The sequence below is a fragment of the Sturnus vulgaris genome, unplaced genomic scaffold (assembly GCF_052056855.1).
Source record: "Sturnus vulgaris isolate bStuVul1 unplaced genomic scaffold, bStuVul1.hap1 Scaffold_157, whole genome shotgun sequence".
Classification (NCBI taxonomy): domain Eukaryota; kingdom Metazoa; phylum Chordata; class Aves; order Passeriformes; family Sturnidae; genus Sturnus; species Sturnus vulgaris.
This window is the reverse complement of record NW_028276074.1, coordinates 4,246,440-4,272,411: the sequence shown is the minus strand read 5'-3', so window position 1 is coordinate 4,272,411 and position 25,972 is coordinate 4,246,440. Positions and strand designations below refer to the sequence as shown.

Genomic DNA, 25,972 nt, shown 5'->3' with positions numbered 1-25,972 from the left:
AGCGGGTGAAGCCCCCGGCCCGGCGCAGCCCCAAAATCATCTGGGGAAGAGGGGGGGTATCAGGGAGAACCTCAGAGTGACGCCCCAGTGTGGGGCAGGGTAAAATGGGGGCTCCCCCCAGTAATTCACTTAAAATTGGGTTCCCCCACTGCCCTCCCCCCACATTGATCCCCAAAAATTGGGGTCCTCTCTCCCACAGTCCCCCAATTCAAGGGTGTCTACACCCCCAAATCTGGGGTTCTCTCAACTAAAACCACCAAAATTTAGAGTTACGCATCACATGATCTCACCCCAATACAGGGATGACCCCAATTTCCTTCCAAAGTTGGGAGCCCCGCACCCATCCCCCCCAATTCATAGGTCCTCCCACATCAGTCCACGCCCAGAATATCCCAGTCCAAGAGTCTGTCCCAAAATTTGTGTGTTGGTTTGAAAGTAAAACCAGTGCGAGACTCCAAGTCAGTAATACAATTTAATAGGAGAAAAGAGAAAAAATAAAATACATGCAATAATATAAAAGAAACAACCACCAACACAGTCAGAAATACAACCTGACACCCTGTCAGTCAGGGTGTTGGTAGCAGTCCGTATAAATGGTGGCTGCAGTCCTCCTGGATGACAGATGTGGTTCCGTTGAAGCAGTGCTCCTGTAGAAGGTGCAGTTTTCCTCCGAAGGTCCAGCGATGATGTGGAAATGGTCCGACTTTCCTCTGGGATCCAGTAGAAAGGTCTGCCTTCACGTCCCAAACCCCAGTTTTTTATCTAGGTAGGAAAGGCTTGGCTCCTGCCCCTGGTTGGGGCATCTCCTAATGGGATGATGTAATCTTATCAGTCACACAATAGGACTTAATGGCCCATTAACAGAATATATCTTCTGGAGGAAGGATGGGTTGTGAATAGATAACGATGATCATCCCCGATCTTATCAGATGGCACATCAGCAGAGGATATCTCCCACAGAGATAAGGATCACCACCCCTCCCACATTTTAACAGATGGGGATAGAATACACATTTTTGCATTGTACCCCAGGACAATATTCCAACTCCAACATTTCTGATGCCGTTCATGGGTCTCACTGAGGGACACAACTGAGAAAGTGTCCCCAGGTTCCAGTGTGAGCAGGAAATTGGAGGCAGAGATGACAGGTGGTGTGGGAAATGCAGGCACAGAGAGCTCTCAGGGCCTTGTGCATACAGGCTCAGAGATTGAGATAGATCCAAGGTTTGACCTAAGACCTTGGAGAAGGCTTGGGGAATCAGAGCATTAAAAGGAAAATTGATATAAAACAAGAATATAAGTTTTTAGTTTACGTAGAAATATATTTTAAGCAAACAGAAATATGCATTCTGTAAGCAAAGCAGTATGTTAAGTAAGATAGTAAGAGTTTGTAAAGTTTAGCAACAGAACCTGTTATAAAGTTATAAGTTTAAGATATATCAATGTAGGTTTGTGAAGTGTTATAGGATTGGTTCAAAAATGATGCATTGTGGCAAAGCCATGAGAAGGAAAGCAATTAATGATTGGTGTAAAAGGATGCTGGCAAACTTCACAGAAGTATTTGATTGGATAAAAAACGAATTTAAGGCATTGTAACTAAGAATGAGGCAGTTTCTGATATTATGGCATTGGACGTAACACCTTTAATGTCTCACCCTTCTATGAGACTGACACCATGAGGCCATAAACCATCTTTTACAACGTCTCTCAGTTGCAATATCAATCTCCCAATACACATTTTTTTTACATCAGACATGACTAATGAAATCAATAGGGACTTATGGACACCAGGTGTATCCCATTAAAGTCAATATTGATTTAGGGACACGTGGTCTATCCATTAAAATCAATGGGATTTTGAGGAAATTTGGCCCTAATATAGGGAAATTTGAGTAAATTTGGAGGAAATCTTGGGCTGAATTCTGGGAATTTCCACTCCAGGATCACAGTGCCAATGCTCTGGATGTCCTGGATGAATTCCTGGAGGCCAATCCCGAATCCCTGATCCTTCACCTGCTGTCCATGCTGGAGCTGTGCCACCAGGTAAGCCCAAAAATGTCCATTTTCAGCCTGAAATCTGGGAATTCCAAGCCCAAAATTGGGACTTTTAACGCCAAATTTTTGGGACATCAGCTCTGCCCACTGAAGTCAAAGGGGATTGAAGGACACCAGGTCTACCCCAGTGAAGTCACTAGGGGTTTTGGGGACACCAGGTCTACCCATTGAGATGGCTTGATTGGGAAGTTACTGTTCAAACTGGGAGCACTGGGAAGGGCTAAGGGGGGACACTGGGGTTACTAAGAGCACTGCAAAAAGTGGGGTAACTGGGAGGAATTTATAGAGATAAATGGAGATGAACAGGACTCTAGAGCTAACCCATTGAATTTAGGGACAGCAGGTCTACTCTTTAAAGGTAATAAAGTTTAGGGCCACCAGGTCTACCCAGTCAAAGCAATGAGGATGCTTGAGACACTAGTTTTGGGGGTCCCAAGGGGGTTTTGGTGATCCAGGTGTGCAAGGGGTACCCAGGTGTATCCAGGTGATTTCTGGGGGTACCCAGGTGAGTTTTGGGGCACCCAAGTGGCCTGACTCACCCTGACAGGCCAGGAGAGGATGATGGCCACTGTCCTCCCAGTCGATGTGGACACAGGTGACCCTTGGCAGCCGAGGGGCTGTCAGGGGGCACCCCAACATTCAGGGGGTACCCCAAAAGTCCAGGTGAGGACATCAGGGGTGGGAGGGAGCCCTGAGTTACCTCGGGAGAGGATGCAGGACAGGTACAGCCAGGTGATTTGGTGCATTGGATTGGTGAAGATGGTATTCTGCAGCAGCTCCAGCTCTGGGGTGGGCAAAGGAGGCACCCCAAAATCTCTAGGGGACACCGGGGGAAATCCCAATATCTTGATGGGGGCACCCAGGTATCCAGGAGTTCGGGTCTACCCATTAAAGTCAGTGGGGATTTAGGGAAACCAGATCTATTCATTGAAGACAATAGGGATTTAGGAACACCAGGCCTACCCATTTAACACAACAGAACCCAGCAGCTCCCACTTTAGGCGAGGGACGGGCTGGAAAATTTTGGGGATCTCACAAAATTGTGGGAGTTTTTTAGGGAATCCCTCGCCTTCCTTCAGCCTTCCAGGGGGCAGTGCCCTTGCCGTAGTTCCTGGTGGTTATCAGCAGCCACAGGCAGTGTTGCCAGGCTGAGAAGTTGGAGAAGCTGAGGATCAGCAAGGCCCTGGTGAAGGCCAGCTCAGCCTTGAGGTCCTGCCTGGCCACAAGTGCCTAGCAGTGTTCCCAGGTGTGGACTGGGAAGGCACCAGTATAAACCCGTAAGCACTCCTGATCTCCTGAGGCTCATGGCAGCAGTTCCCAGTATAAACCAGTACGGCCTCATGCACCCAAACCCATTCCCAGTGTAGTCTAGGGGCTCCTACTGTGGTCCTGTGGCTCCCAAGTTTATATTGGGAAAGCACCAGTACAAACCAGTAAGCATTTGGAGCCACCCCTGAGCCCCTGAGCCCATGGTGGCAGCTCCCAGCATAAACCAGTAAGGCCAGCACAACCTGAAGTCACTCCCAGTGGAGTGCCAGGCATCCCCAAGACCCCTCCCAGTATAACCCAGTACACCCCAGTCTGACCCAGTAAAATACAGAATATAAAATACAGTATCAATCACTACAACCCAGTCACCCCCAGCACCCCATCCCAATACAAACCAGTGTAACCCAGTATAAACCACTGACCTCCAGCACCCCATCCCAATACAAACCAGTATAACCCAGTGTAACACACAGTCGGCCACTAGGTCCTCCCAGCCAGCAGGGGGCACTCATACGCCCCTGCTCCCTTTCCCAGTGGAACCGAGTCCAAACCAGAAACACCCCAGCACCCCATCCCAGTATAAACCAGTATAACCCAGTACAACCAGTACACACAGTGTTAGGTCCTCCTGGACACTCACACAGCCTCTCTCAGTATAACCCAGTACTACCCAGTGACCCCAGCCTCGTCCCAGCACAAACCAGTACAAACCAGTACAAGCCACTCACAGTTGCAGGGGTCGGCCACCAGGAGGTGCTCGCACAGTGCCAGGTCCTCCCGGCCAGCAGGGGGCGCTGCAGTGTCCATTGTGACCCTACAGAACCAAGGAAACCCCTGTGACACTGCGGGGCCCCACGGAACCAAGAGTCCATTGTGAGACACCTGGGCCACGTGGAGCCAAGGAACCATTGTGACACTGGGGAAACTCATGGGACCAAGGGGCCACTGTGACATTGTGGGGCCTCATGGAACCTGTGAGCCATTGTGACACTGCACGGCCTTGTGGAACCAAGGAGACCACGGTGACACTGTGGGGCCACCTGGAACCAAGAGTCTATTGTGACACTCTGGAACTACAGAGACCATTGTTGAGAGATTGGAACCTCGAGGAGCCAAAAGTCCATTGTGACAGATCAAGGCCCATGGAATCCAAAAGAGCATTGTGACACTGTGGGACACCATGGGCCCAAATCTCCATTGTGACAGTGCAGAACCAAGGGGCCTTTGTGACACTGCAAGGCCTCAGGGAACCAAGGAGTCCAAAGGACTCAAACATTTCTTGCAGGGTTCTGCCTTGGGGAAGGGGAAGCTGCCTGGTGGCACCTTGGCTTTAGCACACACTAATAGAAGGTGTCTGTTTTCAATGGGGACATTAAGGAGTTGTAGATTGCTTCAAAACAGAAAAATAAAAAAGGGGGGGGAGGGGAACACTCCTTTTGGCCTGTGTGCAGCCAGTTCTCCAAGCAAAGCAGGTCCCAGGTGAGTGAGGACAGACAGGATGGAGTTGGGGAATGTGGAGCAAGGTTGTCCACACTGGCTCAGACCTCAAGGCACAGCTTCTGTGAGCAGGCCAGACCTGAGGAGAGACCCTGCATCAATATCAATCACAGAATGCTGGAATCACCTCTGCTCTAAAGAGAATAGCAATGAAATACACTCTTCAAAATAGAAATGTGTATTTCTTAGAATCCCATGGAAATATTTCTCCATAACTGGATTTGAAAATATTCCTAATTAATGAACTTCACCAGAGGGAAATCAAGGCAGAGCCATGGCTTGTCAGGACTTGCTTGATGCCAGTCAGCCCCGTGGTGCATTTGGTGCTGAGCCCTTGAACCTCAGGGCCTGAGAGGAGATTGCACGAACCTTTCCAGGAGTCCAAGGCAGAAGAAAACCCAAAGTGTCTCAAAGCATTAATGGGTCTCACTGAGGTCCATCCCCAACACAGGCTCCTCATGGACTCCTTGGAGGAAAGAACTGGATGACAGGATCGCCCAAAACCCTCTCAGAGAGTCAGAGAGGAAAGGAAAATCCACAATACCTTTAAAACCATGACTATCTCAATGTATTAATGAGCCCCACTGAATGTCAATGTAAAGCTCTCAAGGGACTAATTAAAGTAGATAATTGGGCCATGATTGCATAAACTACTAGAAGAGTTGGTGTCAAAAGGGAACTTCCAAGTACCTTAAAAAAACTGAAGTGTCTTGAAGCATTAATCAGCCCCGCTGAGTGTTGTTACTGAAAAAGCCTCTCAATGGACTAATTAACGAGATAATTGGAGGCCATGATTGCACAAAGCTCTCAGAGACTCCAAGGCAAAAGCAAAATCCAAAGTCCTCTGAAAAACCTGCAGTCCCTGGGAGCATGAAGGAGCCCCCAGGGCCATTCCTGACCAAGGCTCCCCAGGGACTCGTCCCAGCACATCCCTGAGGCCACTGGGATGTGGGGGGATGCTGAGGGCAGGACAAGGGGTGACAGTGGCCAGCCTTGCTGGGGCTGTGCCAGGAGGCCCCAGTGGCTCAGGACAAGGTGTCTCCTCCCAGCCCTTGGTGGCACAGACCCTACTGTGCCCCAGGGCACCGAGACTTGGCTTCACTTTGTCCCCACTTGTCATCACTGCCTCCAATTTCCTGCTCTAACTGGAACCTGGGGACACTTTCTCAGTTGTGTCCCTCAGTGGGACCCATTAAAACTTTAGGAAACTTTAGATTCTGACTTGAAGTTCTTGAGAGATTTCTTCAACTCTCACTCAAGTACAGATGTTCAGGGCCTCAGCACAAACCCCAAGAGGGTCATTAAAAACCTTGTGATGTGTCTCTGCTGATGAACTGGGCTGGGCTCCTGACAGAGAGGGAGATCCTGGAAACCAAGAAGAGCTTCAAAAACACATTTCTCTTGATGAGCAGCTCCCGAGCACAGCCCAGCAGGGCTGGGGCACTGCCTGCAGCCACCCCATTCACAGCACAGAGGCACAGAGAGCTTCAATCTCTCAGGGCTGGGAAGATGCTCAGAAGTGACTGGGGCAGAATCACTCCCAGACCTTGATACAGGAAGCCTCTGGCTGCAGGACAATGCAGCTGCAGCTCCTGCAGTGATCTCCTAAAGCTGGAACATCCCAATGCCTGCAGACTGTGTGAGTACATTCTCTGATGATCTCTTGTGCAGAGCAGCCAGGGGTGCCCAGGGCTGTGGTGCAGAGCAGGGTCCTGCAGCCCAGGGCGCTGTGCTGGGGCAGGGACTCTGCTGCCTGCCAGGGACAGCTCTCAGCCAGCCCTGGGAGCTGCTCCCAGCACTGGGGGACAAGGTCTGGGTGGAAGGAGACAGCTGGTGAGGCTTGGAAGTGTTCTCCTTGTGTGATGAGGACGCTGCATTGTTCAGCTCTCATTGTTCATTGTTCATTGTTCATGCTCTCAGCATGACATTTAACTCTCGAACATTTCCAAGCAGATTGTACAGGGATCACAGCAACTCAAGGACTACAGAAAAAGGAAAATGCTGCTTTTTTAGTTTACTGCTCTGGGTTTCCTAGATGGGAAATTGTACATAGATATTTATCTCTCAGTTCAGGTAGAGAGAAATAAGGAATTTATATCTCAGACCTTAATAAAGTGGTCAGTGACAGAAATCAGCACAGGGTCCCTCACAGGCAGCATCAGTGTCACTTTTCCAGCCTCCTCAGGGTTACTGTGATTTTGCCATCAGAGCCTGCAGAGGCAGAGCTGACCCTGGGCAGTGCCCTGTGCTGGGAGGGGTGTGCAGGGCAGAGCTGAGCCCCCAGGGCTGGGCTGGGCTCTGGCAGCACTGGCAGGGCCCAGCCCTGGGCACAGGGAAGCAGCTGCTGGCAGGGACAGCTCCAGGCAGCAGAACCCTGGGCAGGCAGTGGGGGGAAAGTGACACCAAGCTGAGCTGGGATATTTAAAATCCTCTCCAAACTGAACTATTCCATGATTAGTTTTCTTACAGATCCCCATGCCAAGACACAGCAAATGTCCAACAGCAGCTCCATCAGCCACTTCCTCCTGCTGCCATTGGCAGACACGCGGCAGCTGCAGCTCCTGCACTTCTGCCTCTTCCTGGCCATCTCCCTGGCTGCCCTCCTGGCCAACGGCCTCATCATCAGCGCCGTAGCCTGCGGCCACCACCTGCACACCCCCATGTTCTTCTTCCTGCTCAACCTGGCCCTCACTGACCTGGGCTGCATCTGCACCACTGTCCCCAAAGCCATGCACAATTCCCTCTGGGACACCAGGACCATCTCCTACTCAGGATGTGCTGCTCAGCTCTTTTTCTTTATGTTCTTCATTGGTGCAGAGTATTCCCTGCTGACCATCATGTGCTACGACCGCTACGTGTCCATCTGCAAACCCCTGCACTACGGGACCCTCCTGGGCAGCAGAGCTTGTGCCCACATGGCAGCAGCTGCCTGGGCCAGTGGCTTTCTCTATTCAGTGGTGCACACAGCCAATACATTTTCCCTGCCCCTGTGCAAGGGCAATGCCCTGGGCCAGTTCTTCTGTGAAATCCCACACATCCTCAAACTCTCCTGCTCCAAATCCTACCTCAGTGAACTTGGGATCATTGCTGTTAGTGCCTGTTTAGGTTTTGGCTGTTTTGTGTTCATTGTTTTCTCCTATGTGCAGATCTTCAGGGCTGTGCTGAGGATCCCCTCTGAGCAGGGACGGCACAAAGCCTTTTCCACCTGCCTCCCTCACCTGGCTGTGGTCTCCCTGTTTATCAGCACTGGAACATTTGCCTACATGAAGCCCCCCTCCATCTCCTCCCCATCTCTGGATCTGGCGGTGTCAGTTCTGTACTCAGTGGTGCCTCCAGCTCTGAACCCTGTCATCTATAGCCTGAGGAACCAGGACCTCAAGGCTGCAGTGTGGACACTGATCTCTGGATGGTTTAAGAAACATTAAACCTGTTGCCAATTTCTGTAAGTCACTTGTAATATGAGTCGTTTTTGATAGCTCTTAATTTTTGATTTTAGGGAGTTTTTACCTCTGTTTTAGTCTAAGAATCTTGTCCACAAAATAAGCCCATTATTTATGACATTTCTCATTTTTCTGTCTTTCCACCATGTCTGTGGCCCCAGACTCTGCCAATAGGGGTTGTGTTCTCTGTGGCTTTAAACGAACTAAAGGATATCCCAATAAAGTTTGCACTGGAGATCCTCCTTCTCTGGAGCTGCAGCAGGAATGTCTGTGTGCAGAGTTGGGGGCAGGTCAGGGGTTGTACAGCAGCTCTGCTCCTGCTGGCCACACCATTCCTGATCCAGGCCAGCTGCCATTGGCCTTCTTGGCCACCTGGGCACACTGCTGGCTCATGTCCAGCCTGCTGTCCATCAGTGTCCCCAGGTCCCTTTCTGCCTGGCTGCTGTCCAGCCACTCTGTCCCAGCCTGTAGCACTGCAGGGGTTGTTGTGGCCAAAATGCAGGACCTGGCACTTGGTCTTTTTAAATCTCTCCTTGTTAGATTTGGGCCCTGAATCCAGCCTGTCCAGGTCCCTCTGCAGAGCCCTCCTACCCTCCAGCACATCCACACTCACAGCCAGCTTGCTGCCATCTGCACATTTGCTGACAGGTTATTCAATTCCCTCATCCAGATCACCAATCAAGATGTTAAACAGGACTGGGCCCACACTGATCCCTATGGGACACCACTGCACACACGCTGGATGTGGCACTGTTCCCCACCACTCTCTGGGCCTGAATATCCAGCCAGTTCTTAGCCCACAGAAGGGTGAACTGGTCCAAGCCACAGGCTTCAGCTTTTCCAGTAAATGCTCTGGGACATGGTGTCAAAGGCTGAAATTCTGGTAGACAACATCCACAGCCCTCCCCGCATCCATCTGCCCTGGCAGAAAACTCTTGGTGGGCAGGAGCTGGGCAGGAGGCAGCCGAGTGCCCTGGCAGCAAGGCAGGACAGGAGCACCCTGGGCTGTGTGACCAGGACATCAAGGCCGTGGATTATCCAGGTCACTGGGGCCTGGTTTGGGTTGCCCAGGGCAGGAAAGATGTCTGGCAGCTGGAGCAGGGTGAGGGAAGGGCCTCCAAGGTGGGGCTGGAGCCCTTTGGCTGTGAGGAGAGGCTGAGGGAGCTGGGCTTGTCCAGCCTGGAGCAGGGAAGGCTGAGGGGCTCCTCATGCCAGCCTGGCAGTGCCAGCCAGGAGATGATGGAGAACACAGAGCCGGGCTCTGCACTGGGAGGGGGGCCTGGGGGAAGACAAAACACAATGGCTGGAAGGCTGGAAGGGATCTCAGCAAGTCTGCAGCCCAACCTGTCAGAAACTGGGCGAGTCCAAGTTGTTCAAGGCTTGATTTGGTCTGAATGTGAAAATCCCGAAGGACAGGGATGGGGCAGCATCTCAGAACCTGTCTGAGCCTGTGAGAACAAAGTTTTTCCACATGTCCTGTCTGATCTCCCCTCATTCCCCTTCCACCCTCAGCTCCCTGATGATCCCAGGACGATGCTCCTCCCCATTTTGGAATGGGCTGGAGCAGATGTTTATGGGACAGGAGCCCTCTGGGGCTGTAGGGGACCTGCAACTTGTGAGGTGGACGAGCACATCTCATTAGCTGGGGCATTTGAGTACTTTACAAAATGTAAAAAATGTTCCACCAGAAGAGAATAGAAATTTCCTGGGTGTGTACTGATGGCAGGACAAGAAATACTGATCTTCCCCTGTACCTGTATTACCACTACACTGTCTGTTATTTCATGTCCCTCTTCATTTGGGTGTTTCCACCTCTCCTGTTTAAATGGCCATGTCTAAGGACATTTCTTCCCCAAACCAGCTCCTATGGCCTTGCCATTGCTCCCAGATTTCCCCCTCCGGTTATTCTCTGGTCATTCCACATTAGTCAACATCTTAATTGTGTCTACATCTATCACAGAATCACCTTTTCTAATGTCTGTGTCTAAAACTGTTTCTGTATTGAAATCCCATATGCATGGTGGATACATCAGATACTGCTTTGATATTGCACAGAGCTGAGGAAAGAATTTGGAAGTTTATTGAATTTTATCATGGGTACTTTGTTTTATGTTGGCCACGAAGTGAAACCTTCTGTGCCTCTGAGTCTCACCAGTTGCTGACCCCCAAAGGACACAAACCTGATAGTTGTGGTTCCCACTGCAGTGCTGGAACTTGCACCTCCCTCCATCCCCACAGCAGAGCTGCCTTGTCCCAGAAAGTCCCTGGCAATGCAGGGATGAAGGAAACAGGACAGGCTGTGGGGATCAGGGGGAGGGCACAGGCAGGGATTTGGGGTGGTTGTGAGCCCAGGGCAGGAGCCAGCCCTTGGCCTTGGTGAACCTCATCCAATTGTCCTGGGCCCATGGCTCCAGCCTGTCCAGATCCCTCTGCAGAGCTTCCTGCCCTGCAGCACAGCCACACTCCCACCCAGCTTGGCCTCACCTGGACACTGACTCAGGGTGCCCTCCATGCCCTCGTCCACATCAGCAAGAAAGAGATTTCACTGCCCTGGCCCCAATCCTGAGCCCTGGGGACACCCCTGGATGTGGCTCCATTGCCCAGCACTCCTTGTGCTGGAATTCTGTTTTTTATGGAGCTGTGCCTGCCTTTGGTTTTGTTTGCTGACAAGAAATGAACATCCCTCTGTGTCTCAGGCAGCTCCTTCTCCAAGGAAAGCAGGTGGGAATTGGTGCCAAGGAGCTGAAAGCTGCAGGCACAGCCTGGAGGGGAGGGAGCTCAGATTTGCACAAGACTGCTCTGAGTGCCAGGGGTTGGATGGGGGAAATGGGGGGGTGGGGGTAGGGACAGAGTGTGATTGATTGTCAGCCATAAAGGGTCTTGATTTTCATCTCTATTCAGACTGTATGAGGAGGTGCTGGGGATCAATATCAACTGGAGATTGCTGATACCAATCTATAAACAGGAAAACAAAACGAAATAGGACAAAAAACCCCTGCATTTAAAAAAATATATATAGCATATTCTCTTTGAATACACTTCTGAAATCTGTATAATTAACCATAGAAGAATTTAATTCATTAAAAAGAAAATATTCCCAGAAGCTTGTCTTGATACAGTGTTTTGATATATTAATGAGTCTTTGTCACAGAATTCCTGAACTCAAGAGCTGAAGAATGAACAAGTCTCTGGAGAACTGAAATCCATCAGGGAACCTCCAAGTTGCTGAGGATCCATCCTCAGCAGAGCAGGAATGAACAGATTCCAGGGGTTTCCAGGCTGCTCAAGAGCTGTGAGCTCACGTGCAGGCACAGGGGCTCCATGGGGGCATCTGAGGGGTCTCTGGGCTCCTGAAGATCTGTTTGGTCACACTCAGTCACATGTCCATGGGGACATCCCAGGGCTCCTTAATCTTCCTAAGGGTCATGAGGTGACAGTCACAGGGCTCCACAGTGACAACAGAGGTGTCTCTGCCCTGCCAAGGAGCCAATTTGTCACAGGCAGTGGCAGGAGTGCAGTGGGGACATCCCTGTGCTCCTAAAGAACAGTGAGGGCACAGACACTCCCAGGGGTTCCAGGGTGACACCCCAGGAGTGCCCAGGCTGCCAAAGAGCCGGGATGTCACAGACACTCACAGGGGTTCCTGTCATGGGCACAGTGGGAGCTTCACACAAAGTTCATTAGAGAAGCTCCTGTTGGGTGCAGAAAGGACCCCCAACACCCCAATTACACCCCCAAGCTCCCCCAAACCAGGACCCCCAGGCTTTCTAAACTCCTTCTGTGAGAGGAGCCTGGGAGTGCCTGGATCCAATCCCAGCCCCAGACTTTGTCAAGGATTTATGTGTAAAGGATTATACAGGTGGAATTGAACCTTTGTACAACTTTGTCCCTCAACATTAAGAATGGCAAACCAGAAATATTTATAAACATATGGATATGATTGATTGCGTTCATGATTAGACATAAAGGTCTTAATCAGAATCATTTACTCCACAGTACAGGAGCTTTAACATCTATTTTAATGTAGTGCTCTAGAAATTGTAGCACTTGTAGCAATTGTATCAAAGCAGAACTAAGTAGAGATGGGTGTCACTCCCCCAGACCAACGACCCTGGGCTCAGGGTCCTTTAGCTCAGCCTCAAGCAGTGACCCTGAGGGGTGTCTCCACTGCAGGGATGGAATCTGCGCACCCACCCAAGAAGGGAAATGTCAGGAGATGCTGCCACTAAAATTTGGGAGGGGGCTTTTCCAGTCTGAAGTGCTGCCCTGTCAGTCAGATGTGCCCAGGCTGTGCCAGCTCAGCAGCTCTGCACAAGTTCTCAGTGGTGTCACTTGGTTGTTCCTTTCTCTGGGGATTTTACCAGCTCTGCCACAGCTCCAGCTCCCTCTCAGGATGTTGAACTTTGGGATGGAGGAGTCAGGCTGGTTTCAGCATTATTCACCCCGAAAGCAGCGTGACTCTCCCTCCTTCATTTCCCCCCGGGGCTTTGCAAACAGGGCTTTGCTGGAGTTGTTTGAGCCCATTCCAGGCACAGCCTCCTGCTCCAGCAGGAATTGCCTTTCCTGTGCCATGGCCAGCCCAGGTCCCACTGCAGGAAAAGCCCCAGGCCAGCCCCAGCACAGGGAAGGGCTCGGGCACAAGAGCAGAGAGCCGTGGTGGGAGCTGTGCCAGGCAGAGCCTGAGGCACCAAAGGCACCTTGGCAGCAGCAGCTCCCTGCAGGCCATGGCCAGAAGCCTCCTGGGCAAGCCGGCCTGGTGGCCACCACTGCAGAGCTGCTGGCTCAGGGGGGATTTCTGGCTGGGCTCTGTATTCCTTGCATGTCAGCACATAACAGCCCCATTGTGCCGGTAAAGAAGCCTGATGGCAGTTACCGACCAGTTCAGGATCTCAGGGCAGTCAATCAAAGCACCATTACTCGTTTTCCAGTGGTGGCCAATCCATGGACTTTACTAAGCCACTTGGCCCCTCATTATACTTGGTATAGTGCAGTGGATTTAAAAGATGCTTTTTGGACTTGCCCTCTGGATGAGAGTAGCCGGGATTATTTTGCCTTTGAGTGGGAGGACCCAGACACAGGCAGAAGAGAACAGCTTAGGTGGACGGTAACACCCCAAGGTTTCACTGAGTCACCAAACCTTTCTGTGGAGCATTAGAAGAGCTCTTGAAGTCCTTTGAGTTACCTAGAGGGATTAAGTTGTCACAGTATGTAGATGATTTGTTATTAGCAGGAGAAACTGAAGAAGAATCTAGGAAGGGTACTATAAAGTTTTTAAATTTTCTGGGAGAAAATGGGTTAAAAATATCCAGGTCAAAGTTACAATTTGTGGAGTCAGAAGTACGTTATTTAGGTCACTGGATCAGTAAGGGAAGGAAAAAACTAGACCCCCTGAAAGGGTTTCAGGAATATTGAATATGGGATCCCTGAAGTCTAAAAGAGAATTAAGAGAGTTTTGGGGTCTTCTGGGTTATTGTAGGCAGTGGATAGAGGGATTTAGTGGGAGAGTGAAATTCCTATATGAAAAATTGACTACAAATCACTTAAAACGGACTGAAAAGGATCAGGAAAATTTTGAGCAAGTTAAAGAGGCCCTGCTGCAAGCTCCTGTCTTAAGCCTTCCTGATTTAGACAGGCCATTTCAATTATTTGTTAATACAACCTATCAAACAGCTTATGGAGTATTGACTCAGGATTGGGCAGGAAGCCAAAAGCCAGTCGGATATTATTCCAAATTGCTTGATCCAGTTAGCAAGGGCTGGCCAACATGTTTACAAGCTCTGGTAGCAACAGCATTGTTAGTAGAAAAGGCCTGAAAAATAACTTTTGGAGCACCACTGGAAGTATACACTCCCCATATAATTAAAGGAATTCTTGCTCAAAAGGCTGTAAAATAGTTAACAGATAGTCGAATATTAAAATATGAGGCTATCTTGATAACCTCTCCAGAATTAGAATTGAGAGTGGTAAACGTACAAAGCCCAGCCCAGTTTCTGTATGGGGACCCAGGGGAAAAATTAATACATGACTGCATAGAGGTCACAGAATTACAAAAAAAATACGTCCAGATTTAAGGGAACAGGGGAAAAATTATTTATTGATGGATCATCTCGAGTGGTAAATGGGAAAAGAAAATCTGGATATGCCATAATTAGTGGAGAACAATTAGAAGTAAAAGAATCTGGTCCCCTTAACTCATCCTGGTCAGCACAAGCCTGTGAACTTTATGCATTACTCCGTGCATTGTTGTTATTAAAGGATCAAGAGGGAACCATATACACGGATTTGAAGTATGCTTATGGGATTGTGCATACCTCTGGACAGATCTGGAAAGAAAGGGGGTTTATAAACACCCAAAGAAAAGGATTAATACACCAAGGATTAGTAAGTAAAATACTTGAAGCCATAAAAGGTCCAAAAAAGATAGCAGTTCTACATGCAAAAGGGCACCAGAGGGGAGAGATATTAAAATAAGAGGAAACAATTTGGCTGATGATGAAGCAAAAAAGGCTGCCTTAAGGGAAACAACAGTGTAATTATGACTTTTAAAGAGAGAGAAATACAAACTGAAACACCATACTTTTCTTTAACAGAGGTAGAAGCTATAAAGAAACTAGGGCCAACCCTGAATGCAGGAGAATGGATTCTACCTGATGGTAGAAAAGTAGTCCCAAAACCTATAGCCCGACAGATCCTGGACAACCTACATTGAAGAACTCACTGGGGCACAAGGGCACTTTGTGACTACTTTTTAAAATTTTATGGGTGTATAGGAATATTTGAAATTGGGAAACAAATTACTCAAGGATGTCTCACATGTCAGAAGATGAACAAAAAGATGTTGAGGAGTCCTCCCTCTGGAGGCCCTCAGACAGCCTATTGGCCATTCGAAAAGATCCAAGTTGACTTTACTGAATTACCTAAAGTAGGCAGGTGGAAATATCTGCTGGTTATAGTAGATCAGTTGACTCAGTGGGTAGAAGCATTCCCTGCAGCTAGAGCCACAGCTCAAACAGTAACTAAAATTTTATTGGAGCATATTATTCCACAATTTGGAATAGAACAAGTTATTGATTCAGATCAGGGCACTCATTTTACCTCGAGAATAATCAACAATTTAAACCAAGCACTAGGAATTACCTGGGAATATCATACCCCATGGCATCCCAAAAGCTTGGGATGAGTTAAAAGGATGAACCAAACTATTAAACAACAACTAACTAAATTAATGATAGAAACCAAATTACCACGGACCAGATGCCTTCCCTTAGCCATGTTAAATATAAGAACCAAGCCCCACTCTGAAACTGGGATCTCACCATATGAGATGTTATATGGATTGCCTTACCCCCAAGGCATGACAATGGATCCCTCACTAGTTGGGGACAAAACCATTCAGGGGTATCTTACAACCATCACAAACAATTTGAGGGAATTAAGAGACAAAGGCATTTTAGCACAAACCACTCCTCTCGATTTTCCAGTACATTCTATGTGACCAGGACAGTATGTGTTGATAAAATGCTGGAGAGGAGGAAGTTTAGAACCTCGATGGGAGGGACGATTTCTGGTTCTTTTAACCACAGAAGCAGCAGTCCAAACGGCAGAAAAAGGCTGGACTCATGCTTCACGAGTAAAAAAACAGATACAAAATAAAGATTGGAAAATTATTTCAGCACCAGGAGATCTAAAAATCAAATTAAAAATGGGAATTTAAAAGTTGATTAAATTTCCATCCAGATTCAAAAATATAGAGAAATTGAAGTAAATTCATGATTAGGTGGAAAGGAGTGCTTGGTGCCAAAAAGCCACAGTCTATAAGAAATTGACATAAAATCATTGTACCTTGGGACAAAAGGGGGAGATATAACGGGAAAGATATTGTATGCTGTTACTGCTAGAAATATCAATTTAATTGTTTTGAGAAGTACATGGTTGTCATTTAGACATCCTGCATTGGCTGCCAACTGCAACCTCATTGAGTTTGGAGGCTGAACAGCGCCCATGGGAAAGAATCAGACGCCTCCTTGATCAGTGGGAAAAGCCCAGGTGGATTGAAAAGCTTCTCAGGAGCTTCTGACTGCCAGCATTAACTGATTTATTTGAGGCGCTGTAACTCCAGAAAAAGAGACTGGTAACACCTATTATTGAGGAGGCCCAACAACAATTAACACATTGGGACTGTAATAATCATGGCTTAGAATGCCGCCCTTGGGTTTGTATTGTTTGTACCTGTTGTTTTAATTCGTGCTGGAAGGTAAATAGGGCAAAAGAAAAAGAGAGACAATGGATTTGTTTAAGTTGTTTAGCTTGTGACGTGGACAGCTAACAATTGAAAGATTTTTTAGTGACTTTTATGGAAAACCATTGAGACAAGAAAGTGGGACCTTTTGTGCAGCAATTCAACTAATAGAGAACCAAGACCAACTACTCCTCACCATATTAGCTTTTGTACAGGCTAAAGAACAAACAATCCATGATATTATAGACCAGTGTATTACAAATGACAATTGTTGTGGAGAAGAAATCTATGTGCCACGTCATAGATTTGTTTCAGCAGCTAATTGGCATCGTGAGTGTATCTATTGGTGGTGACAAACATTTAACTACCAACCCCGATTTCATAGCAGAAATAGACCATTAAAACGAACTGTTTAACTGAAGCAGTGTGAAAACAAATTTTGTTGTAGTTGGCATATCTCTGGAGCTTTTTTGGAGTGGATTAGGAAAAATAGCTGATCAATCTAGGGAAAGAAACAGGGCAGTGCTGCAGAACTACAAATAATTGATGCCATCTTTGGAAAAGAAAAAGTTAAAATGGCTTATATGAGCTTTATGAGGCCAAGGATGCCAAAAAGAGACAAATCCCAGGATAAAAGCTTTGCTACCAAGAAGATTGACATCTCGGCCCTTGGCTGCAACCCAAGGGGCCTTGAGACAGGTAGAAAGTTAAAATTCCTGAGGATTCTTTTCATGGTGCTTACAATAATACCCCTGGCAACTGGCCAAAGCCATAAGACTGCATGGAGCAAAAAAGAACAAGCCATGCAGGAAGAAATTCTAACACAACAAGCAGCACAAGAGCCAGCAGTAAAGAAACAAACCATTCCTCATCCCTGTGACAAATGCAATCATTCCATGTGGGTCAGGGATGAGATGGAATCAGTTTTTGTGGCACAGCCACATGTTAGTGCTGCCTGTTACGATTGTAGCAGTTTCCTAGAAATTTGTGTGAAAAGTCCAAAAATGTATTCAGTGAGAAACAATTTGGGATTCATTGGGCGAGCTCCTTATCCTAATAATGATCATCTTTGTCCTAGATATGAAAATTTCTTGTGTTTTGAAAAGGATGAAAAAGGAAAAGGGCCAAAGAGAAAATTAATTGGAAAACAAAAAGAAACAATGAAGGATAAGAAAAAGATCAGAGGGAAAGAGTTAGAGGAGCTGGATGAGCTGTATAAAAAATTAAAACAGCACTATAGCGACTGGGATTTGCCAACTTCAAATAAAAATCTGTTAGTAGATCTGATGCAAGAAATTGCCACAGAATTGGGATTATCTAAATGTTTTGTTTGTGGAGGACTTAGAATGGTTAAAAGATGGCCATGGAAGGGTGAGGGTTTAGCTCCAGAACAATTTTTAAAATGGAATCATACACAAATTTCTAAGACCCTAAGACGGCCTGAAGGCTGGGTCCTGAGTCATCAAGTCATTGGAACAGTTTGTATAACTCGGGAAGGGAGAAAATACACTGAAGTGGTGGGATATACTCCTTGCCTATCTACTTTAGTAGTAAATTCAGACAATAACACAAAGACCTGGCGACCCAAGAGTCCTACTGGATATTGGGGAATAGCAAAAGAAATGGATTGTGAGTGGAATAACCAAACTGATTTGTGCTAGCATAACAGTGCTGGAGCTAATCCTTACAAATCCATAAAAGACTTAAAATCTTATTGGGAACAACCAGAAAACACAGAAAACAAATGGAAAGCCCCTGATGGAATATATTGGGTTTGTGGGCAACGAGCATACAGTGAACTATCCCAAAAGTGTGAAGGAACTTGTTACTTAGGAGTTCTACAACCCTCCTTCTTTGTCATACCAAGGTCTAAGGGCGATGTACTAGGAACAACACTTTATGAAACCTTAGAAAGAAAGATAAGAGAACTAAACCTCGACTTTCCGATGGCAGGAGGAAACCAAAAATGGAAAGATGAAGAATGGCCTGCAGAAAGTATTATAGCACATTATGAACCTGCTGCTTGGGCTCAGGATGGGTCTTGGGGATATAGAACTCCAATTTACTTATTAAACTGGTTGATAAGGCTCCAGGCAGTAGTGGAAGTCATCTCAAACCATAGGGCAGATGCTCTAAAGTTGTTGGCCAAACAGCATTCACAAATGTGAGCATTTGTACATCAAAAGAGAATTGCCCTAGATTATCTGCTGGCAGAAGAAGGAGGAGTTTGTGGGAGGTTTAATGAATCTGAGTGCTGTGTGCAAATAGATGATCACGGGGAAGCCATCACAAAACTTGCTGATGAAATGAAAAGAGTGGCACATGTACCAGTTTAAAAAAGGAATTCTATCCTGAAAGCTGATTGGTGGGAAAAACTTTTTGGAGATGTGTCGTGGAAAAAATTGGGATTCATGCTATTATTTTCTGGTTTAGGACTATTGTTTCTGCCTTGCATGATACCCTGTCTAATTAGACTAATCCACTCAGTAATTCAAGGAATGCAACTTACACCCATGCCCATGGATCCAGAATCAACAGCAAAAAAGAAACTGAATTTCTTGATGGTACTAATAGCATGATTCTATCATACTGGAGGGAGAGAGATCGAGAAAATGGTGACTGAATGCAAAGAGAATACCCTGGCACGAGAAATGTTAATAAAATTTGAGAAGGAGTGTGAAGAGCTGAATGCAGCATGAGAAATATGAGAAAAATTGGAGGCTAGTAAGAAGGAACATAGACAATACCAAGCAACAACTTTTTAGAGCACGAATCAATATGATAAAAAAGAGAAATGGGGTGTCAGGAAAATTGATCCACAAACACCAGAGGTTTATGTCCAAAAAGGAGACAGAGGAATCCTTTTTGCTTTATTCGAATAAAGGGAGAGGCCATGGGACATTCCCCTGGGATCTCTCAAATTTTTGGAGGACGCAGCCTCCTTTTTATCCTATTTTCCCGGCCGCATTTCCCTCTCTCTTTCCCCATTGGCTGAGGTACTTGAGAGGCACAGACTTCCTGGAACGCCTCATACCTGAAATTCCCCTCTAATGTATAACCCTCCCTTTTAATTTTTAATTCTTATAGAATTCATAGTTTTTCCCCCGTTGCTTCTTTCATCTTTCGATATCCAATTTCATTTATCAGCAGCCCTACAGTTTGTTTGTAAAGGCAAATATCTCTTCCCATTCATCAATCAGTGGAATCCATTCCATTGTTTCTTTTATCTCTCAGTGCTAGCCTTATCTATAGGCTGATCCACAACTCATTTTTAAAGACAAATTTAACATTCCTCTCAGGGGGAATTGTGATTAATGTGATTTGTGCTAATTAAATTCTAAGTATAATATCAAAATTGTATTTAGATCAATAGAAGACAATTGTTACAGAGTGAGGGGGGAGATGGGTGAGACAGGGCAAAGGACATCTTCCAGATGTTGGGAGTTGAAGAAGGAGTTTGGAAGGGAATAGTAGAAGGACGTAGGTCTGATAGGCAGCATCGAGAAATAAAAGTTTCGACCTTGAAATGGGCAAAATTGAGATGATTCCAGGCATGGAACTTAATTTTGTTGTGGGAACTTATGCTTAGTTATATAACCCAAGCTTAGAGTGCCTGTGCTACCTGCAAGGTTACACAGCAGACACTGATGAAGATGTGGAGCCTTCATCAGAAATAAGACCCTCAAAAGGATGAGAGACCCCCTAACCATTAGTAAAGCATGCATCAAACAACAGTGACGTACATTTTTAGGAACAGAAACTAGGAGGAGTTTTCTAGAAACTTCTGTAGCCTACAGTATCTAAGTGGGATTGTTAGCCTGGATGCTTTGGTACGAGAGAAAGGGCAGGCCCCTCACTGTACCCCTGGTCGGTTTTGCTTATGCTTTATACGAACCTCAATTATACTAAATTACTTACTCTTTAATTTTACATATCCTGAAATATATGTATTCTATACTTTGATTGTATTCACCTCAAATACTTTGATTGCATAAATTTATAAAAATTACTATCAAAAATCTGCTGCTAAATTTAATCTTGTTGTTTGATAAATTGGATAAATAGAACTTCATAACCCTTCCTTCCTTCCTTCCTTCCTTCCTTCCTTCCTTCCTTCCTTCCTTCCTTCCTTCCTTCCTTCCTTCCTTCCTTCCTTCCTTCCTTCCTTCCTTCCTTCCTTCCTTCCTTCCTTCCTTCCTTCCTTCCTTCCTTCCTTCCTTCCTTCCTTCCTTCCTTCCTTCCTTCCTTCCTTCCTTCCTTCCTTCCTTCCTTTCCTTCCTTTCCTTCCTTTCCTTCTTTCCTTCCCCCTACCATAAGATCCTCCATCACTGACCAGGATCCCCAAAAAATGCTCCCAGCTGCAAGGCTGGCACAGCTCCAGGAGCCTTTGGACACCTCTCCCAGGGATGCACAGCCTCCCCTTGTTGGGCTGTCTGTGCAGGGCCGGGCCCTGGACTCCATGATCCCACCGGGTCCCTCCCAGCTCAGCCCCTCCCGCAATTCTCACCCTTTGGCTCAGCCTTTGTGTCCTTGAGAGGAGCTGGCAGAGCTGTTGGGGCCGGGCCAGGAGCAGGGCACCCCAACATTCCCCTCTCTGGGACACGGCAGCTGTGGCAGCCCCAGCGTTCCCCTGTCTGTGACACCACAGCCCTGGCAGCCCCAACCTTCCATCCCTGGAGACGCTCCATGGCAGCTTCCAGTCAACGCAAGGCACCGGCCACGGAGCACCCCCAGCCTGGCCTGATGGGGATTCCTCTGCACACAGCTCGGGCAAGGCCCCCCTGGACACCTTCACTGTGCCACACACAAGTGTCACACACAGCTACAGAGCTCTGCCCACAGCTGCCAGGAGGAGCTGATTAAAAAAATAAAACAAAATTTAAAATTATAAACCACAATAATCAAACCCATCCAAAAAACCAAACAAATCCAACAAGAGCAACAAAAACAAAAACAAAAACCACTAGAGAAGGAGAACATCTCCCCCCAGTAGACCCGTTCCATCCTTCACTCAGTACACCTGCACACACACAGGGGCTGAGACTGCAAAAAAAGAAGATTCCTTGAGTACATTTGCAGGAAAAGCAGGTTTAGGACAGGCTCTCAGTTCCGACTGTTCTCAGCAGATTGAAAACGGCCCCTTTGGCACCTGCAGGGCCCTTGCCAATGGCAAGTGCCACACCCTCAGCCCATGGGAGAGAAAAGAGCTTTGAATTGCCCACCCTGGCATGGAAACCCTGTTCCCAGGCTGCTTCACACACAGGATTCTTCTGGATGAATCCAGAAAGCTGAGGGTCTGCTCTGGCTCCTCCATGTCCTAAAGCTGCCTGACAGAAGAAATGGAGGGTGGGCTCCAGCAGCACAATCCCTGCTGGCCCAGGGCACAGTGCCAGGAAGGTCTCTGCGTGCCCAGCCTTTGCTCCAGCCAAGAAAAGCTCCCGGCACAGGCTCACCTTTCCTGCTCAGCCACAACCCCCGAGTGCCCCAGCAGCAGGAAACTGACGGCTCTGGGCGGCACCGATGCTGGCAAACGCCAGACCTGGGCACTGCCAGCGTCAACAATCTGCTGGATCTGCAGTGCTGGCACCCACAAATCACCAGATCTGAGCAGGGCTGGTGCTGGAACCGGGGAATTGCCGAGTTTTAGCTTTCTGTGCATGCAAATTGGTGGACTTGGGATGTGCCAGGGTTGGGATGGATAATGATTGGACAGGAAAGTCTCACAGATGTGTATGTATGTGATAAATGTGATTCGTGCTAACGAAATTGTAACTATATTAGCAAAATTGTACTCATATCAATAGAAAACAATTGTTACAAAGCCAAAAAAAAGGAAATGAGTGAGACAAAGCAGATGGAATCTTCCAGATGTTGGAAGGGAGTAGGAGAAGGACATAGGTCTGATAAGCAGCATCTAGAAACAGAAAGTTTTGACCTTGGAATGGGCCAAAATGGGATGATTCCAGGGATGGGATTTAATTAGAGTCCTATTATGGAAAACATCTGCTCAGTCACACAGGGCACCTGTGCTACCTGCAGGTCACACCTCGGTCATTGATGAAGACGATGAGCCTTCATCGGGAATAGACCCTCAAAAGGATGAGAGACCCCCTAACCCATTAGTAGAGCATGTGCCATACAACATAGTGATGTAGACTTTAGGAATGGAAACTAGGAGGAGTTTTTTAGAAACTTCTGTATTAATATGTATTAGCATATAGTATATAAGTGGGAATTTTGGCTTGATTGTTCAGTACGTGAGGAAGGGCGAGCCCCTCCCCGTAGCCCCGGTTGGTTTTGCTTATGCTTTATAGGAGCCTCAATTATACTAAATTACTAACTGCCAAATTTTGTATATATTCAGATATATGTATCCAATATATTTTGATTGTATTCATTTATATACAATTGTTGCAATTTTAAAAATTGCCTCAAAATTTAACCTTGTTGTCTGATAAATTGTATAAATAGAACGACATTCATGACAGAGAGAAGCATTTCCAGAGTGATCTTGGTGCTGAATGTCTCCTTAGGAGCTCTGGGCACAGAGAAGAATGAGCCCCTTGCTGGCTGGCCCTGTTTGGACAACCTGCTCCTCACCCCCATCATAACTGTGTCATGATATCACCCACCTTTGACTGACAAACCAAATTAGAAAAAAAACCTCATAAATTTCTTTTTCAATTTAAAATGTTCTTAAATATTAAAATATAATTATATTTTTCTTATTTATAATATTACTATTCTCTATTTTTATAACCACATTTTTATATTTATAATAAAACTCTATTCATTATGAGCAACCAAAGAAATTACTGGCCAATGATTCTAAGTAACACAATTCATTCATTAAATAAACTCTATCGGTTATTTATTTCTCCTTCTTTATGATAATTTGTAGTATTTGACAATTTGTAATATTTGCAGTCATTTGGTCACCTTTATTATCATCTTTTTCTCCGACAGGCTCCAGCGGGGCACTTCGGGTCCAGGGAGACATTTCTGGGGCACATTCGCGGCAATTTTGGGTCTGGGGAAAGAATTTAGAAGGAAGTTGAGGACGGGAGGACACTTGGGAGCGTCGAGTGGGCCCTAACAGAGAACTTAGAGATGCTGAGGGAAAGTCTGGGCTTCGGATGTTACCTGGCTGTTTCAGGGAGGCCCTTGGCGGTCAGGGAGGGGAATCTGGGGCCATTCGGGGTCCGGACGGGCACTCGGGGGCTCTAACGGGGCTCTGCGGGGCGCGGGGGGTGATGGGAGTTGTAGGCGCGGGTATAATGAGATTTAATGGAGCCGTGAAGCATCACGGGAGTTGTAGGCGCAGCTTCAATGTCTCTCAGTGGAGTGCAAGGCATTATGGGAGATGAAGTCATGGTTAGAATGGCGTTTTACCGGAACAGCGGAGCATGATGGGAGCTGTAGTCCCGGAAGTGGTTCTTACGGAGAGTTTGGGAGTCTAGGAAGGCACTTAAGGGACAGTTTTCCCTCTGAGTGGCGGCTTCAGGTCCTCAGCAGGGAACATATACGGGTCGGGTGAACGTTGGGGGAGCCTGGGTACCTCTAACTGAGCTCTTTAGGGCGCGGGGCAGGGCAGGAGTTTTCGGCACGGGACTGGGTTATGAGGTGCTGCGAGCTCGCGGGGGATGCCAGGAGATGAATTCCCAGAAATACCTGTAAGGGGAGCATTCAGGGGATCTGGGGACGTTTTGGGGGGGTCTAGAATGAGCCCTGAGCACGTATGGGGCAGATGGGGAGCGGATACCGGGGGTTCTGTGGGGCGCAGGGCATGATGGGTGTTGTAGTCCCGGCTCCAATGGGGCTCTATGTGGCCGCGGGGCATGACGGGAGTTAGAGGCAGAAAGGAAAGATGGCGCCGACTGCAGGCACCGCTCCCAAAGAATCGATTCCGAGAGCTGAATCTCCTTGGTGGCACCTTGGGCATTGCACACACCTGAGGAGTGTGTCTGCAGTGGGGAAAAATAGGAGTTTTAGATTGCTTTGAGAAAACAAAACAAAACTCCTCTTTGCCCGAGTCCAGGCAGTTTTCCAAGCAGAACAGGTGCCAGGTGAGTGAGGACAGAGAGGATGGGGTTGGGGAATGTGGAGCAAATGTGGAGCACTGGGTCAGACCTCAAGGCACAGCTTCTGTGAACAGGCCAGACCTCCTGAGGAGAGACCATGGATCGATATCAGCCACAAAATGCTGCAATCACCTCTGCTCTAAAGAGAACACTAATAAAATGCACTCTTTAAAATAGCAATGTGTATTATTAAGAGTCTCTTTAAAATGTTTCTCCATAACTGGAGAAGGAAAACTTCCTAATGAACTGCATTAGACCAGAGGGAAATCAAGGCAGAGCCATGGTTTGTTAGAAAACCTCTCAAGAGTTCAGTCAGAACTGAACTCCAAAGTTTCCTAAAGTTTTAATGGTTCCCACCGAGGGACACAACTGAGAAAGTGTCCCCAGGTTCCAGTTAGACCAGACAACTGGAGAGATTGATGAAAAGTGGAGACAAAGAGGAGCCAAATGTTGGTGCCCTGGGGCACAGCAGGGTCTGTGCCACCAAGGGCTGGGAGGAGACACCTTGTCCTGAGCCACTGGGGCCTCCTGGCACAGCCCCAGCAAGGCTGGCCACTGTCACCCCTTGTCCTGCCCTCAGCATCCCCCCACATCCCAGTGGCCTCAGGGATGTGCTGGGACGAGTCTGCGAGCATGAAAGAGCCCCCCAGGGCCATTCCTGACCAAGGCTCCCCAGGGACTCGTCCCAGCAGATCTTTTATCTGAGTCTTTTATGATTCTCCTCTATCTTGTCTTCTAATTTCTGCAGACGTGTTTCCACAGCTGCAATTCTGGCATGTGTTGGGCCATGCACAGCATCTGCATATGCTCGGAGCTTCTTTGCCATATCGAGCACGGTCTCATCCCTCTCGTCCCGCTTCATTATTGCTAAAGCAGAAGCATATTCATGGGGCCCAAGTCGCACAAGTTTTCGCCACATCACAGATGTACATGGTACCAAGTCCGGATTCCTGGTTGTTATGTCATCTGAGAAGATAATCTCTGCCACTGCCATTTCTCTCAGGCGGTGGATCCCTTGTTCTATCGTCTTCCACTGGGTCTGCTGCATATAAAGATCATCTGCACACAGGTATCTTTGTGCTACACTGTCCAGGACCCGTGCCCAGAGGCTGTGAGGGTTAGGCCCCCTCATCATTCCTTGGTCCATGACAGGATCATGTGACAGGGATCCCAAATGCCTGGCTTCAGTGCCGTCCAGAATTGTAGCCTCGCCTGCAGCATCCCAAAGACGGACCAACCAACTAATTATAGACTCATCAGGTCGTCGGGTGTAATCCTTTCTCAGGCCACAGAGGTCCTTTAGGGAAAAGGACTCAATATTGGCCTCTGATCTTTTACCAGTTGCTTTGACTCCTGGTTTTATGTCAGGAGGCGTTGAGGGTCCTTCTCCT

At 47.4% G+C, this 25,972-nt stretch overlaps 1 long non-coding RNA gene across 1 annotated transcript; it reads right to left on the bottom strand.

Annotated features, from left to right (window-relative positions):
- Window positions 1–678: 678 nt before the first annotated feature.
- LOC148218846 (uncharacterized) lies at window positions 679–23,743 on the bottom strand. Its single transcript, XR_015800056.1, has 3 exons — window positions 23,644–23,743; window positions 23,440–23,530; window positions 679–806 (listed from the first exon to the last, which is right to left on the bottom strand). It is a non-coding gene; the product is annotated as an uncharacterized LOC148218846 (long non-coding RNA).
- Window positions 23,744–25,972: the final 2,229 nt, after the last annotated feature.